Source organism: Cloeon dipterum, chromosome 1 (genome assembly GCF_949628265.1).
Source record: "Cloeon dipterum chromosome 1, ieCloDipt1.1, whole genome shotgun sequence".
Lineage (NCBI taxonomy): Eukaryota > Metazoa > Arthropoda > Insecta > Ephemeroptera > Baetidae > Cloeon > Cloeon dipterum.
The window spans coordinates 27582566-27595645 of record NC_088786.1 but is presented as its reverse complement, the minus strand read 5'-3'; the positions used below and the strand labels follow the sequence as shown (position 1 = coordinate 27595645).

Here is a 13080-nt window from a genome sequence, read left to right as displayed (position 1 = left end):
GATGATTTGGCCACAGGCCAGTTCAATTTATACATACATAAAAAAACTTTATTTCAATCGGAAAAAGAGCGATGCATGGCTTTATTCGTCCATTAGAGTGAACTTGTCGATATTTCATATCTGGTCTCCTTTCCTGCGTGGGCAAAAACGAGGCGGAGGAAAACTTTTCTACTAGCGCACTGCTGTTGCCCTTTTTTGCTTTTCCGCTGGCCAAACTTCAATAATTTTGCGTGTATAGAAACACGGAGATTCGCCTGGTAGCCGCAGAATTTTGTTTTGTCTGCAGCAGCGCAGCTCTCGCTTGGCTCTTGGTCAGCTGCCGTTCTTTGGCGCGAGTATCTCTCAGCGTGCAAATATTATTCCAGGCTTCGTCCTTTTCAACAATAACATGGAAATTAATGGCCTCCCGTCGAGCCATGTTCCTTGTAGGTTCTTGCATGCGGGGGATTATTCATGGCGCGCAATTACTGCAGCAGCACACATATGGGCGCGGCCGTTTTCGTATGAAAATTGATGCATCCCGGCAATCGACAGCACACAGCAGCTTACAATGTATGATTAATTCATTTTCAGCCAGCTAGGAGGAAGAGGAAGTCTGGTAATTGAGTTGAATACCGACGAGCCATATTCTCATCTATATAAAGAAAATTTCATGGTGACTCCTTTCCCTGCTTCTTCTAATTATTCAAGTTTAATTTTATACTGTTTGTTGTTTACTCTATAGCTTAAGTCGAAGTACATGTCACATTTAAATTTAGACATTTCTTAAAGCTTTTTAATAGTAATGTGAATATAAAAAATCTGGGTACTTTGGAAGGAGAGTGCCAACATAAAATTAAAAGCGGTGAGCTAGGGATCTGAGCAGGTAGCACCAGGTGTTAAATATGAAACGCAAACAATCTCAGTCTCAGGTTTACAGATGTTTTAGGCATGCGGAACGAAATAAATTCTTCAAAACTCATAATAAAATGCATTCGAGTTGGAATCAGCCCAGACTAACGCAAGCTGAAACTTCGATATCACTGCAGCTTCTTGAGACTTAAGAATGTCGGCTCGATAATGCAGCAACGTTTTCGCCGCGAATAAAAACGACTTAACCTCTGCAGTTGGCTCTTTTCCCTATTCCTTTTCACTCTGGTGAATATAAACTCATTGTCGGGAGTAAAAAAGGCGGCCGGCTCTCTCGTCGTCGTGCAAGAACTTTTCGAGGTCGATAATATATTACGTACCGACACATCGAACGAATTTCCTCGGCAAACGAGCGAATCCTCTTTCTTCCCTTTTAAAGAGCGGCGTGGAACTAGTTTTGATTTAGTCAACCGAGAGTGACGAGAAGATTGATGATCGCATCGAGTGAATATTTCCACGAATCGCCAGCTCTCTTTTCTCTCTCTCTCTCTCTCTCTAGCTGAGAATCGATATTATTTGCAACATGTTTCAGTCTTGTGACTCTCGATGGACTTGTGAGTGCGCAAACAAAAAGGAGCACTTGAATGATGCTCATACACTGTTACCAATCAGATGATTAATTGGATCGTCTGGAGCGGCTTATTGAAATACTGAGCCCGTCTGCGAATGCACCGGCAGCCGCGTGATATCTAGTTTCATCCGTTGCGCGTCTAATGATCGAAAGCTGCTACCAGCAGGCTTATTGATCATCCATCGCAGTGCTTTTGTTAACGGGATGAAGGCTAGCTATTTTGAGCAGCTGAATTCCTTAATTTAATTCCGTATTTGCTCTGAGCTGAAAATAGATAATTATTAATAAGCTCTGAGATAATGAGTTAGACGTCAAATGTGATAGCGTAATTACACAGTTCTAGATGTGCGTAAAAATTTGGTGCTTCAACTTGCGTCAGACTGCTATCAATGAGATTTTTTCAAGGAGAAATAATCTCACTTCTCCACAGAGGGGCCAAAAATCGTTTTAATACGCGTTGCTCAATGAATAAAAGGTGACATTGTTAAAAGGACAAAAATTTACCCACAGCGCGTTGCACAATTTTTAGTGCTTTGGATTATAGGCGGCAGAAAAGGTACTTTAAAATGTTTTTGATTTTCGTGATTCATGAGTTTGTTTTAATAAATGTGCGCCGCATCTGAAGAGTCTGATCAGGATCATCTCCTAATTAGCTCGTGCGCAAAGTTCCCAAATTGATTTCTAGCGAGCACTCCAGCGAAAAAAAAAAGAGAAAAATGCTGCGTTTGCGGTCCAATCACAAGTTCATCCCATCAACCTCAACCCGACCGTAAAAGCCAAGGCAGTCAGGAACCTTTGGGGAAAAATCTCCTGTCGGGGCAATTTCCGCGAGATTTATACGGCAAGAAAGCGAAGAAGAAAGGGCCGTGCGCACACAATTAAAAGGATCAGAACGTCTTGTCAAGAGGACAAGAAGATTTTTTCAATCCTGCCGCTCGGTTTGCAGGCCAATTAATCAGGGTCGATTGATCCCGTTCGGCTCGGGGGTGGGTTGCTTGCCCGGCGGCGGCGGAGGCAAGGGGTGGCTTTTGCTCTCCAAGCACGTCGAAGGCGCTCGGCAGGCGGGTCACGGCGTCCAACTTAATAAGCTCTTCTTTGTAAGTAAGCAGAGTATATTCAAATGTCGATTCATAACTCACTTTTGCGCGTGAAACTTTGTTAAGGAGATAACAAAAGGCGGTCCAGCACCAATAAGACCGCGCGCACATCCATTTTGGTGAACGGAATAGCAGCGCTTGGTTTGAACTTTTCGTCCGGGTGAATAATACGAAAGGTTAGCGCGTGACATTAGAGAGAATCCAGCCGGCGACATTTCGAGTCGCCATCGTGCATTCGATTCTGATATAAAAAAAACCGTGAAATACGAGAGGGTTGATTATAACAAAGCAAGTGGCGTGTGCAGCCGCTGGAAAACTTAACGTTCCGCGCTTATCTTTCATTGGGTGCGCTGACACAACTGTGGGGCATTTTCGGGGCGTATATCGCTGCCTTCTACATCTCCGGTGACCAAAATGCAGCGTACAATCTGAATGCGGGGCCTTTGTGTGTCAAGTCCGTCCGAATCAACATTGCTGGCTCGCAGGATGATGAGCAAGCGGAACGCTGCTCCAACTGTCGTTTAGATATTCATAAATACTTTCATGAGCGCTGACAGCTGAGTTTGACTGTTGTGAGCGAACGCAAAAAACCGGGGAGTTTTATGTGCCTTAAGAATACTTTAATATTTATGAGTCTATGTGTCTGTTTCCTATTATCTCTACGAAAGCAAAGCGTAAAGAGAGGAGATTATTTCAAGCCATCGCTCTGATCTCCGATTCAAAGGGTTCCATTCAAACACTGGAATGAGCTTAGGATCTGACGTCAAATCCGCTCATGTTGAAAATTTTGTCTTACATTTTATAATTTCCATCCTCTATTGAAAAATAAATAGACGTGGGCCTTTCAACAATGCTTCACAAATTTTCAAATTCAATCCACTGACTTTCTTGCGGGCTACGACAGCGCCTGCTAGCACAGAAGTCTGTTGGGGTCATATGATCTAATTTATCGTAATGAAATGCAAGCACATTATCCAATTGTGCAGCGAAATAAACAAGTGTGGGTGTCATTATTTTTATGCGCGACGCCAGTCGTCAGGACCACATTGTGTGTTTGTAGGGTGCGCGCGAATATAATATGACGACGACGACGAACTGGGAGCGTGGTGCTGTCGATTATCATTGTTCCGACCACCGCAGAGGGCCACTCGAGGACAATAAATAACGTCCTGCGAATGCATGAATCTTTCATCTAGGCGTTTCACAGCTCAGCGGTGCACAAAGGGGCATGCGTTGCGTCGCAGCGGTCCGAGTGCATGCATGGATTTTGCAACAACTGCCCCCAGTGGGTCACGCACGCATTAGTTGTGCTCTTTAGGTCGAACTCATTGCTGCCCAACGCATATATCTTCCATTATAACACGACGTTAGCAGATTAGATACAAGTGCTTGTGCACTGAAAGCTACAGCTATACGTGTCAAGACAAACGGACGTTCAGAGTCAACATTACGATTATAAATTAATACGATTGATGATGAAACGCCAACACTGTTATGGACTATAATTGTTTCCTCTCTGAGCTCACTTGCCGAGGATATCGCTCAGATTGAAACTATTTGCTGGGGTGTGATCATAGTTTGTAATACAAACAATTGCCACGAGATGAAAAATGAGAAAAGTACAAATTCTAGGCGCTTTAAGCAATAAATAGCGCACCGTCTAATTCTTGTGCACAAGTAATGCCAGGGTCAAATTTTTATGCAGTTGTATCTCAAGATATAAGGCCAGATGAAAATTTTAAGGGATTGAAAATGTTGCATTCGGGGTAGCAACGGGTAGGTAAATAAGCAGAAACTACACCAAGCCCGAGAAAGCCGAAAGAAACATATAGCGTGTGTCTCAAATCTTAAAATTATAAAGCAAAAGGCTGGAAACTGTCAGCACCCATTATGAGAAAGACATTTGGTGCGTGTGCTGTGCGTGTGAACCACCGCCTGCACATTTGGCAAGAAAGAATGAATGAGCCCTCTTGACTTTGTGTGTTTTCAGTGCATTACTTCCGCACCCTCACATTTGTGCTGCCAGCTATAGCAGACGGGCCAGATGTTCCGCACCTGAAGCACTGGCATTTTTTTGTGGAAGACGAGACAAAGCCTGCACATGGGTGTCAAAGCGAATTTTACAGGAGGCCGATTGTCTCGTACCACCTGTGGCCTAATTTATTTATGCATGGGTGGCACGTTGCTCCTGGATGGTCGCGAGGCGAAATCGAGTGGTCGGAGTTGGCGTTACATTACAATTAAATCGCAGTCGTCAAGTTGCAAAACGGCAGCTCAAGGGCATTGCAGGTTACATCAGCGGCAAATTGGATTTTCAAGCCATGGAAAGTCCGCATTTTCCGCGCCAACCGCTGCAGCAGCAGCTTCATTGCCGCGTATCTGTGTTATTATATATTTACCGCAGCAGTTCTTGCCGCAGCGGGGGTTCATCGAACTTGAAATGGTTAGCAAAATTTAAAGGTATTTTATATTCACTGCCTTATTTTTTTGCAAATGACTGTTCAGCGGAATATAACTATGTCTTTTTACTACAAATGATTTCAAGTTAACCGAACAAAAGCATCACGTCTTGCCAGCTATCCATCTCAATTTCAGCTTAGGATTAATTAAATTTCCAGGCGGGCCATTAAAATGCAATCATTTACAGTTAAATAGGACAGTGGTGAACATTTGCGTGGCGGTGGCGGCGCAGGCTGCTGCACCCTGCTATTACAACCCTCTGCCTCGAATTCCAAGGGTTTTTATAGACTCACAATGCCAGTGGATATTAAAATTCTGAAAGCAGCACCACACCACGGAACACGGAATGACCAGTAATTTGCTGTTTATTTACTTGCACGGCACTGGGCATTTATTGTATTTTCACCTTAAGTCGGGCGATACTTGCCTGCTGAAAAGTTTCCAACGCGTATATTTCATCTCGTTTCTTTATCCGCTTACAGTGGCTTTGACACTCTTTAAAGCAGAAAGTTTTAGAATTTTTCCAGCAAGCAAACGTTTCCAATCACAAACTCGAGCAGCTGTTGCAGTGCGCAGTCGGAAACACAAGGTTTGCTGCACAAAGCACAGCCGATTGCATCTCTCTAAAGAGAGCTGCTTTTTCAATCTGGGTTGCTTTCCAGCAGCTTTATATTATGTGTCATTCAGACGACGGCAGGATGCATTAGCTTCACTTGTTCCTAGGCTGGTAGCAGGATTTGAGAGCTGACTGCGCAGAGGATCATGTTGTGTGAATGAGAGACGAGGGTATGCAGCAAACCAAAGAGTTATTTTGATCTCTGGACGCGAGACAGCAGCGTCGGTCGATCCTCAGGTGTCGCCCAGGTGCTAGATTACCAGAAATCCTCACGCAATTTTGCGGCCGCAAATTAGAATTGCCTCGGCAGCGCGACCCGTACATGCATAAAATATCACTCTCTGCTCACCTCATGTTTTATTCAATGCAGCAGGTACCAATCTCTGCGCTGATCCAAAATTTATGTCCACGTACAAACGCGAAAAGCGGTACTAAGTCGAGCCGGAAGGAGAGGAGCATCACTACTTGACATAAAAATGGATTATTGAAAAAGGCCTGTGACGGCAGGCAAGGCATCCTTTTCTTTCTACTGACTCGATCGCAAAAACGGCTTCGGCTCCAGCGCATTATTATTCATTTCAAGTGTCACGTTATTTGCAGAGCATTCTCTCCTTTCACATTGCAAACAAAACTTCTTTCTCAAAACTATATGTACCAAAGCAAACATATTTTTAAAGGCGAGTACCTTGCCCGATTCCCACGTAAATAACGCGCGAAGTAAATATGCCACGTTAAATGCCACCATTAGCAGTAAATCAGGATTTAATGCAGCGAATACGCGTCGGTGAAACTTCAAGAGGGAGGGAAAGGGCGACGGAAAAAATGGATATCAAAGGCCGCGCAGCAGACTCTTTCAGCGTCGTTTTCATCTGCTACTGGGCGAGCATTTAATACTTTTTGCCGACTCTCCTATGCCTTCTTTCTCAAAGCCTTTTTCGGATGTACCCATTGAGCGTTTGTGAAGAGTTAAAATATCTAAAAGGGTCTTTAATCGAGGAAATCGATTGGCGCCAATTCAATTTGCAAACAATAGAGAGGTTCGCGTAATTTTAGAACTTTCCTGCTCACCAATTTGTATGGGAAAGTTGGCCGCGGGCTGCGGCAAGTTTGTGTTAAGTCCCCAAGACGGCAAAAATGCGCCATCAAGTTAATTTTTCGCCGGCGGAGAGAACAACTCCAACTTTTCGCCGAGTAAAGAGGCTCGCCAGGCAGCGCCGAGGAGAATTCTACTGCTGGGGTGTGTTTGCTCGGCAGCGTGTTTATCTTATGCAGACTAGCGTGAATTGCGCGAATAAAATGGCTAGAGGTAGCAGCACCCAAATTAGCTCCGGCGGCACACACTTACCAGATGTGCAGCTCGCGATTTTCGCCGGCCACTACACACGCTCGCTTTACTTTTCAGAGTAATTCACCGGCTGCACGCGCTCACGTAGACGAAACTGAGTTCGACGCTGATAAAAAGCAACTCTAGCTCAGGCCATAACCATTAAGGCCCACTTCCAGCTCAAGATTTCAACTTTTGAGTGCGCGCTGCTCGGTGCGTTCAAGTAGATATACACCAAGGATTTGGGCCACCGAGTCTTAAAACTTGCGAGCCAAAATTAAGCATTTTTACCGTAAAATTTGAAAGATGATGTGATTAATTCAGTACAATCGTCTGAACGCTGCCCCAAATTAAAGGGAAGGCTGAAAACAGTTTAGATTATCTTTTGTCCATCCAGAAAAAAAGAGTGTTATTTGAAATAAAATAGACTTCTAAGACGCAAGAAAAGTTTAGGATTTATTTTTAAAAGAAGCACACTCTATTTTACAAATTTCTACACAAGGCCAGAGTTGTTGTGTTCCATGTGCTGGAACTAAAATTCCCGACTAAAAGCGCATGGATTATTTATGAAATAAAGTGCGTGCGCGCGTAAATTAGACGAAGCTATTTCCGGCGCTCAAGAGTTTAAACGAGGAGCGGATGACTGATTGGTCGGTTTGATTTTTATGTATGTAAGCGAAGCCCGCTTTGAGCAGCCTTCCTCTACATATACTCTCGCTTTCCTATCGGACGCGAAAACCAAGCCGTTGCTGTTTCAACTGTTCAGCTGACGAAAGCTAATTGTTTGGACTGCATGTTGGCGAAAGGCTCTTGTCCTGAGATTTCCGTTTATTCTGCTCACATATCGTTTAAAAAATTACAGGACCGCTTTGTGTTCTTGGAATGCGGCTCACTACTCGAATGCCGCGTCACTATTGCCAGCGCTCGTAAACCACCAAAAATAAATGCACACGACGTGCAACTTTACTCCAATAATGAAGGGAGCGTATATTTCTCCAAGAAAGCTTTTATATGATGCTGCAGTCATAAAATGGAGAGCAGATTGTCAACTTAATTGAAAGAGCAAAAATGTCCTTTCCGAGAAAAACAGATGGCCTGTCAGTGATAATTAGAATCGATGGCCTCTTGACAGAGGGTGACCAATTCTGAAATAAATTCTGGCTGCGAGAGAGGCTAAAAAGCCTTTATAAATAATAAACACAGAATAAACGGCTACAATTCATTAACTCGGTGCATGTAGGAAGGCTTTATTAGCACCATATGGTACGCCCGTTCTGTGCAGACACTTTCATTAATTGGCAATTAACCACTTACGATAACTTCTTAATTGCTACTATAAATGGACTTTGTGAACGTGTGCCGCTACGGGAATGAGAGAGATACTTGACGACTAACTGTGACGAAGGCAAAGGTGCATTTCAATGACATTTCCATTTTGCGCACGGCGACACTCACTCACCCTTGCCTCATGCAATTGTCACAGCAAAAAGTGGCAATGATAATGGCGAAATGCAGCAGCTCGAACGAGACAAGCATGGCTGGCTGCTTACTCACCCCGCGGCATCGCGTCCATAAATAAACATGGGCGCTGCGGGAGACGGTGCACAGGACCAAAGGTCAGACCGAGACGGAGACAAAGATCAAAAACAGACCAGAGCTGATTTCCTCATTAGCGACAAGCGACATCAGCACTTTTTCTCTCTCAACGTGCTCTGCTTGCTTTTCCTAGACTGCGAGCAAATGAGTTGCGCACATGGGACGCAGAGTAAATCTCGCTCTCTCAATAGCAGCTCAATTAAAAGCTAGCGAGAGAGCGAGAGGCCTGATTCGGAGATCCACCCGCTGCTCCGCTGCAGTGTTCAGTGTTTACTTTGGCCCGCTGAATCGGCAGCTCGAGAAAAAATTTAAACAAACGGCTTCTATTTTCTCAGAGGCCTCACGCAATTCGTCTTGTCTGCTTGAAATTAAGGCAGGCGTGCCCGCCCGCGTGCTTATTTATTTCAGCGGCAGCATCCCCTCTCGGCGCAAAGTACAACATCCGAGAGGCAAGCAAGAGAGAGCAGAGTAGACGCATTTTAATTAGACACTCGAGGGGTTAACTCCCACGAGAGGAGGAGTTTTGCACTTGAAATTCATTGCCGCCACCGCAGCTGAGCCGGGTCACATGGCAGCATCTTGAGCAAATTATTCGCCATCTCGAGTTTCAACTGCGAAAATATGAAAAATACGTCGAACGGCACGTTCAGAAACCTTTGTTTTATTTTTCGCACTCACGAAAGCGTCAACACGAAGACAGCATCCCTTTGATTAACGAGCTGTGCGCGCGCGGGTGAGGATTTAAAAGACACGAGCAGAGGCTCAAGTGGTGCTCTCTAAGATCAATCGACCACTGATCAAGTGCGGCATTCACGTGTGAAATGAGGAAAGATGCACTCCAGCGAACTCTGCTGGTGCAGCACTTGGACGGTGGCGTATACCTGTTGTTCGCCTTTTACGGCAACGCAAGCGTGGGACGCATTTCCAATGAGGCCGTTGCATCCAACTTCGTTTTTACTTTCATGGGCGTGCACACAAAACCCGACAACAGTGCGTCGTCTCTATATACCAAAGTACATATACTACACTCTTTAAAAGTTGGGCTCGCTGGGAGAGTTACCATCGATATGCGCTTGTTGACAGAGCCGAGCTGTCATTTATATTAGTGTTTGAAAAGCTGCTCCATGGTTTCATAAATAAATATTGCTGCGTGGACAAAATGCGCTGGGGAACGATTACAAAGCCGGCGCCGGAATTTATGGTTGGTGGCCAAAAAAGAATTTGGCCGGATCATAACTCGTGATATTCCGAATTCCAAAATAATCGATTTGCTGGCGAAATGGTGCAATTGCAGCGCCGACCGTCCGCTGGCATCCGACCCCGAGCGGAATGACTCGGGCAAATGAGCCGACAAATGAGTTCCGCGAATCGGTATTAATTTTATGCCGCTTTCCACAAGGGACATGGTAATACATGTTCCCCTCCCGCGAACTGGCATCATTTGACACGTACAATCAATTCACGCAGCGTAGCCTGAAGCCGTCAAGGATGCCTCCGACTGATCTGCAATTCTATTACCTCAACTAAGCTGGTCCATTAATTCTTCGCATCAACCCTCGTGGTCCTTAAGACTCCTCAAGGCGCTGAGAAACCGCCAAAATCCCAGGATTAGCGCGACAAAAAAAGCAGAAAGGTGCGAAAGCTTTCTTTTAAAGGATTATCAAAAAGGCAGCCACAGCCAAGAACGACAAATAATTTCAGGGCACGTTCATTACTCATTTCAAACGAACCCGAAATGCGTCGCGTTTATAATGAGATCCTGGCACGCGCGTTGTCACACCTCTCCGAATGTAATTTGTGAACAACTTCCTTCAGCAGAAAAAGTAATCAGAATTCAGCTGAATGGTCGGAAGTGAGTCAGAAATTAAAAATAACGCACGATAAAACGCATTTGTATTAGCCATAGGTATCAATCTGAACGTGGGTCGTGATCGGAACGCTTCCTTGAATGTTGATACGCAACAGCCCTTTGACGGTTCCCCCAACGCGCATTATGTGCACCATTACAATCGCCATAGCAGGAGGCCTCTATTAAATCGGCATATTGGATAATGCTAATCAGGGTCGGCCTGGTTCCAAGGCCGCAGCACTGGCCGCCGAGTGCAACTTTTGCACTTGTTTCACTTTCCACCCTCAAACGTGAGCAGGGTTATTGCTGGCATGGTTATGTAATCAAATGAAAAATGCAAGGGCACACCAATTGCGCAATTTGCCAGCTCGGTGCTGCCGCCACAAACTACTTATCCTCTTCGCTCGGCGTCGCATCAGGACGAATTGCTCCTTCGCGTGTACTTGAGCCGGATATTGGCCGCAGAGCGGCATCAGATGAGCTGATTGGATTGCTGCTGTAGCCCTTCAGCTGGCGAACACAAACAAGTGTCTGTATTCTTCTGCAAATTAATTGGGCGATGGCCTTCGAAAAGATTTGATAAGGAAATTGTTGCACCAAAGAGTGATTGGATTGAAGTGCTCATTTGACACGCGCCACTCTTAAGCCAAGCTATGCTAATTAATGACAACTACCGCGAAAAATATTCAAAAAATAGCCAACATAATCCTCGATACTAGACTTGCCTATTTATTGCAAATATCACGTGATTCAGTTTGACAAACACGAGAGAAAACCTCACTTCCAAATCCTTGACTGAGCATGCAAAAATAATGAGCAAACAAAACGGCTAGCCTCCTCATTTTCCACTAGCGCCCAACGGTTTCTTACAGATCAAGCCAAAATTATCGTCTTTAATGAAAAGCAAGCAAATCTCGGTAAATATTCTTGTCTAACTGAGTACACGGTTATTAGCTCAATTTGTGCAGATTAACAGTGGAATTTCCTTCCTGGTGCAAAATGCGAACACTCGGGTTGCGCGAGATTTGTATGCTCCACGTCAAGCAACTTGGGTAAGCACGCGCGCTTAATGCCACCAACACACAACGACAACGAACTATCAAAAACATTTTATTGTCCGGTTTAAACTTTCCCATTCGCTCGTGTGTACACGGTTTGGCGCTTCCACCGGTCGACTAAGCAGACTGTGTGGTAGGCACACAATACAAATTATTACATCAGCACGGCAACGGCAAGAAGAGGGAATGCGTCTGTATGCGGCTAACCCTTGATTGTCTCTCTCTCGGCTCCGAATTTAAAATAAAACTCTGCGCGGTGGGTGTGAGCGAGTGGGTTGACGTCATATGAATGAGGCCGCGAGTGAAGAAGCAGCGCACGTCATTTTATTAAGGAAATGAACGGTTGGGCTGAAAGCGCACACTAATCAACCCTTATCAAACTGGTCACTCGGCTCTGATTGGAAAATTAGCACCGATGGTGGCACATCTGCTCAACTTTGAAAATCAATTTGTTCGCCCCTGCGCGTGCTGTTAGAAATCGAGATTTTTTCGCAGGCCAGCAAGCCCAACCGTCCGTCTGGTCTTGTTTGCTCAAAATTCAAATATGACCTCAACCGGTGTTGACTTTTAAGATGTGCCGGCGCCGAGCGAAGTGACTTGCTGTATAATCTTGCGTGCACGGGCCAACCGACCATGAGACTCAAGCAAAACGGTCAGGATCGGAAAAAAATCGCGTACAACTTTTTCGCAGAGCACTTTTGGTCTCGGAAGTGAGCAATGCATAAGTAATTAGGTATCACACACTCTGCCCTCCTTCTACCAGGCGCAGCGGCATACATTTTTAACGACAAAGCCCCCGAGGTATTGAGTGGAAGTCATGAGGAAAATGTGGCAGAAGTTTGGAATTCACAATGGTATGATAAATAATCTGATCCGCGGCTGCGGACGAAGTAAAAAATCCAGCCATCTTTCCCACAGAATATTCTGCTGAAAAATTCATTCCGCTTTGTAAGTTGCGACGCCGTATAAAATTTTTTATGCAACGAAAATGCCGTTTTACAAGACGGAGGACATGACGATAACTGGCGCGCCGCAAATCGTGATTCTTGTGGAATTATTCTCTACGTAAAAACTACCGCGAAAAGTTTTTGTGATTCTCTTACGTTCCAAGGAAAAAATGAATGAGACGAGAGAGCAAATAACCTCGCGGTTTCGACTCCAGTCGCACCGCAAAGAACACTTTGCCTCCAACCAATCGGCGGGCATTCCACTATGAAGAGGTTTGTCCCTTGAGCAATCATTGTTATCTACGTTCCTTATGTGCCAGCGTCTCTTTATCACAGCGAATTCTGATAAATTTAAGTGACACGAGCGAAATCCGGCGTCTTCCTGCAATGAAAGTGTCATCGCCACATGATTATCTCACCGGATCTATCTGAATATTTATGTAACATTACGTCAGCTTCTGCGGTGCAGGAAAGTGACTGATGATCGTGATGAGCACCATGGCGTACCGCAATTTTGGTTTTTGGTCACAGCGGCTTTTTCTCAGAAAGATTAATTTTTCGTGGTTTTAAGAAATGACGCACTGTTTTATTATAATCGTGATAAAAAATAGTCTCTTACTTTTAAAGCACTTTTGTTTTAAGATCAGCAGATA

At 44.7% G+C, this 13080-nt stretch overlaps 1 protein-coding gene across 2 annotated transcripts in view; it reads right to left on the bottom strand.

Annotated features, from left to right (window-relative positions):
- Window positions 1-13080, bottom strand: part of Dg (Dystroglycan) — a 32747-nt gene that overhangs the window by 14670 nt on the left and 4997 nt on the right. The window contains exon 1 of one of the 2 annotated variants that reach the window (XM_065496954.1): window positions 1230-1339. The exons of the other annotated variant lie outside the window; for it this stretch is intronic. The gene's annotated coding sequence lies outside the window, so the exon portion shown is untranslated. Of the gene's footprint in view, window positions 1-1229; window positions 1340-13080 lie in introns of those variants that run through there. 2 annotated transcript variants of the gene reach the window in all.